The 4960-nt window shown below is 42.3% G+C and overlaps 1 long non-coding RNA gene across 1 annotated transcript; it reads left to right on the forward strand.

Annotated features, from left to right (window-relative positions):
- Window positions 1–209: 209 nt before the first annotated feature.
- Window positions 210–2766, forward strand: LOC116666333. Its single transcript, XR_004323126.1, has 3 exons — window positions 210–220; window positions 1211–1214; window positions 2702–2766. It is a non-coding gene; the product is annotated as an uncharacterized LOC116666333 (long non-coding RNA).
- The last annotated feature ends 2194 nt before the right edge of the window (window positions 2767–4960 follow it).

Here is a 4960-nt window from a genome sequence, read left to right on the forward strand (position 1 = left end):
TAGAGCTGGAGTCAGAGGGGCTAGGTCTAGAGCCAGATTCATGCAGGGCTTCTCCAAGGCTCAGTGGTGGTAATTCACCATGCTACCTGGGGGCAGGGCCAGGGCCTGAGGTGCTGAAATGGGAGCCCCGAGGGAGGTGGGCTTCTCCCTGAAGTGCTGACAGTCTTGGCCTTGGTGGGGGATAGGCTGAGGTTCCGAGGGGGTGGAGATGCTCTTCTGAGTTGGCTTTCCCTTTCCCCAGTGTGCATGCATGTGCACAACAGCAGTGGCAGTGTCTGCCTTAGGAGGGAGCAATGCCCAGAGCAGAAAGGGCTGGAGCAGGAGCTTGGTACAGGCTAGAGGGTGTGCTGGGGTGGTCCTGGCAGGCTGCTGCCTCTGTGCTGGAACTGGGAGCAAGTCTGTGTGCACACTTTTCAAGAGTGGAATCTTGTATTTTGTAGCTCTCCAGTAAGCTCCATTGATTTTCAAACAAGCTGAGGGGGCTTATATCCCCAGTGCTGGGTCTCAGGGCTAAGGTGACTAATATATGGCTAAACCCATTGCTCCTTAGGGAGGATCCCCAAGCCTGTGATATTCCTCTCCTCTTCTGGGTCACCTGCCAGGAGTCCCAATTAGATCGCTGCTTCTCCTGTCCTACAAGGCTCTGTGTGGTTCTTTACAGGCTTGGTAGTAGAAGAAGGGTTTTGCCAGTCTTCAGGTCATTCTCAGGGAGAGTTGTTCTACATGTAGTTGTATTTTTGATGTGTTCATAAGAGAAGTTGAGCTCAGGGGCTTCCTACTCTGCCATCTTGGTCCTCCTCCTAATTTCTTTACTTTCAGATAATATTCTAGACTAAGTGTTACAGGTATCTGAGACCATCTAATGTTGTTTCATGGGTCTTGAGATTGATTTTGTTTTCTTCATTTCTTTTTCTCTTCGCTCTTCAATTGGGTAATTTATATTGACATAACCTCACATTCATTGTTTCCTCTCCTGTGTTGATGTCTACTAATGATGCCATTAAAGGAATTCTTTATTCCTGATATGTGTCTTATATCTAGTATTTTTATTTAACTTTTTCTTATAGTTTCCATCTCTCTTTTGATATTCCGCATGTGTTCATGATTTTGTCAACCTTTTCTGTTATGTCCTTTAATATATTAATTATAGCCATTTTAAATATTTTAAAGTTTCTGTCTGATAGGTTCAGCATCTGGGCCATCTTTTGAGTCTGGTAATGTTAATTGCTTTATCTCTTGTCAGTGAATTGTTATTTTGTCTTTCCCTTGTGTGTTGTGATTTTTGATTAAATGCCTGTGTTTTGTGTGTAGAACAGTAAATCGAACAATATGGTAAGAAACACTAGAAATGGGCACAGCGATCCTGTCAGACTCAGCATGGGCAGTTGAGTCGGTGCATCAGCAGCTGAGCTAGTTTTGACATTATGTTTTTATTGTCATTTGCCCTGCTCTACAGGCTTCACATTCCCCGCCGGTGCGCTGCTTTTGCCTTGTACTTAGAATGCGGGCTGCGTTGCTGGTGGGTATTTATCAGCATCCCTGTTCCCCTTCAGCTTTCAGCAGTCCCTGCATCTCTGCTCCCTCTCGTCCCCTGGCTCAGTCTGAGCAGCCTCTGTGCATGTGGGTCTTGGAAATGAGTCTTTTTCAGTATTCCTGCTCCTCCTCACCTTGGCCACCAAATTCGGCCTTGCATCTGTACTTAGTCTTGGGCAGGAGATTCCCGTTCTCCCCTCAGCAGGGAAGACTTCTGCTTGGTGTAGTCCCAAGATGAATCACTGCTTCTTCCCCATCAGGAGAGGATTTTTTTCTGTTACTGTTTTCCTAGTCATAATAGATCTTTGTCTGTTGTCCAGAGAGTGACAAATTTACTTGCTCTTCCCTAAGTTGTTTTGAACTTTTGCTTTGTAGGAGGGAAGGATCTGTGGAGTGGGCAGGGATTCATGTCCGCCTACTAACAGCCGCCAGTCAACTCCTGTGTGTCTGTACCACTGAGGAGAGCTCTTGCTAGTCCTCTTCCCTGCCCTCAGTCTTTCTGCTAAGCAGTTAAAGAGGCTTATGGAAAAAGTCTTGTAAGTCAATGCAGACTTCATTTATGTCTCGTACCTTCATCTATTCTAAAATAATATGTTAGTCCACATTTGGCCTTTTATGCTACACTATTTTTTTAACTGATTCCTTCTTACCTGCTTGTGTAGTAGCCACCTATGTCCCCCGTGCTCTGCCAAAGCTGTAACGCTTTTTGTGTTTTGTCTGTCCTTGGAAGAACTTGTTCTTTTTTGATATTCAGTTTACTTTTGTTTCACGAACTTATCTCTCTGATGAGCCCGAGAAAAAAGTTAGGATTTTTTTTAGATTTTTCAGCTTTTTATTATTGTTAGGGTATGAATGATGTTCTTTGGAGCTTTTCATACCCTAAAATAAAGCTTCTGCTATAGTTACTGTATAATTAGTGATGCTGACCATCATAGAAACAAATTATGAATTGATTCTACCTGGGCAAGAACTTGGAGTGCTAAGATGCTCTTAACAAGTGAAGTTAAGACTCATACTTCCCCCCAGTAAAGAGTTTCATTGTGTGTTTGAGATTGAGAGGAAACAAAGTTCCCTATATCTGTTTTCATTTGTCATGTCCATAGGTATAGGAGATTCCTAAATTGGGATTCAAAAATATAAAGCATGTCTGAGGGAAGCTCTGTTAGAGAGAGTTGTCTCTGGATCAATACCTGAATTATGAGAAAGATCTCAGTTATTGAAGTGAGGGCGGAAGGGAGCTGTGGGAGGGTTGCTGACTATGACACAGTGCAGATGATTTGGAACTTCATCTTGACCTTGTCATCTTGGCATACCCCCAAAGAAACAGTGCTGCATATGGAAGGAGCTGAACTACCAAAGATTGACAACCCTGAGGATCCAAACAGTTTTACTGTGGGGCATTCTTGACTGAGTTTCAGTTGAAGAGTAGAAGGTGTGTGTTCTTATTGTAAGAAATTACCTGAATTAATTGACAGAAGTCTAGAAACAAACAGGAGGGATTGAGGGGCCGTGAGTGAGGCTCCGACAGTAATGAGGAGAGTGAGCTCCGTCAGCGTGACTTCGCTGTAGAACTTGCAGGGCTTTTGGCACAGCCATTAGCAACTGTGAAGCAGCTAGCGCTCAGTCAGGGGCACTGGGGACATCGAACAGAGACTCTCACAATTATTCAGAGGTCTGCATTTACAGGCGCTGGTCCTAACAGGAAGGCTCCAGAACCTGCTCTTCTATCAAGAGATTGGAGATGAACTGTAATAGTGACTAATTCATGAGCATATTTAAGCATCACTGAGGATCTGGGGGCTAGGGGTTCCCTGGAAAAAATGCTTAAATGTGTTAGTAAAGTCAGTTGTTCCCAGAGTCATTTTACTTTGGTCATAACATCCACTCAAGCACTCAGGTTAGTGAAGTATGCAGGATGTTTGTATTTAAGGATTAAGAAGTCTATACAAAGAGCTACACCCTAGACTGTAGTTTCCTTCAGGATGCAAGTATGTGTCATTTATAATTGCATCCCAGTATCTAGTCTGGTACCTGGCACTGCCAAATTTTTGTTAAATGTTTACTGAATACATAAAGAATAACCATAAACTTAAGGAGAATGTAATGTGATACTTGACAATATTATTATTCGGGGCTTTTTTTTTTTTTGTCTTGAATGGTCCCTAATAAAAATATTCTGTAACTGAGAATACCCCTGTTTTAATCAACTGACTATGTGTTTGTTTACACAGGTAGGTAAATAATTTAAAAGTATATAAACTGTTAAGGTGTCAGGTAAAAGAGAACAGCAGAGCTATTTTCTTAAGTCTCCAAGGTCCGCAGTAAGGCTCCAAGCACAATATCTTCCACTAGTGAGGGGCATTGGATTTAGAAATGACTTTGGGTAATACAACTGCCTGAACTAGCTGTCTTCTGAGAAGACCAAGTGTGTGTGTGTTTTTTTTTTTTTTCCCCTCCTAGTCTGAGTTGTTTCAGTTGTACAGTCTGGGCAAGATACACACCATTCCTGGCCATGCATTCCACTGACTCCAAAGAGTAACTAAGTGTAACCAGCTTGTTCTTGCATGTGGTAGACAGAATTCTAAGATGACCCTGAAGATTCCCGAACCCTGAAGTACTAACACCTGGTCTCAGCTATTCAGTCAAACACTAATCTAGGTACCTCTCTGGAAGGATTTTGAAGATTTAATTAAGGTACCAAATCAGTTGACCTTAAAATAGAGAGAGCATCTGAGTGGGCCTGACCTAACCACATGAACCTTTTAAAAGCAGAGAGGTGTTTTTTTTTTTTTTTCTCTTTCCTATCTGATAATAGATGAGGAAGTCAGAGATTTGAAGCATTGAGAACATTCTATAAACAAGGGAATTCTCTTTGTTCACGTGAAAGTTGTAAGAGGCCATGTGGAAGGGGACTGAGCATGACCTGTAAGACCTGAGAGCAGTCCTTGTCTGACAGTAAGCAGAACAGGAATTCCATCCTACACTTTCAAAGAAGCAGATTCTGTCAACAGCCTGAATGAGCTTGGAGGAAGGCTCTGAGCTCCAGATGAGAACATAACTGCAGACAACTTGATTTCAGTCTTGTGAAACACTGAGCAGAGAACCCAGCCAGGCTGTGCCAAGACTTCTGCCTTCAGAACTTGGAGCTAATCAATGAGTGTTGTTTTAAACTCCAAAAAAGTATATACATTGTAATATTTCTAAAGCTAGCCCAATTGTAATTACTATGGTTTAGAAATTTAACAAGTTAGTTTAAGGCCCATAGACTATGGAGTATCTATATGTCAGATCCAACAGCTCATGAGCCATTTAGGATCGTAAAATCCTAATCAGGTATTATCTGTAGACTCATTTTACCATAGTGGTACACAGATATTCCTCAGAAATGGGAAGCACAGTTTCAGGAAACAAGAAAATACCATGCCTA

The sequence above is a fragment of the Camelus ferus genome, chromosome 10, assembly GCF_009834535.1.
Source record: "Camelus ferus isolate YT-003-E chromosome 10, BCGSAC_Cfer_1.0, whole genome shotgun sequence".
In the NCBI taxonomy this organism is placed as follows: Eukaryota; Metazoa; Chordata; class Mammalia; order Artiodactyla; family Camelidae; genus Camelus; species Camelus ferus.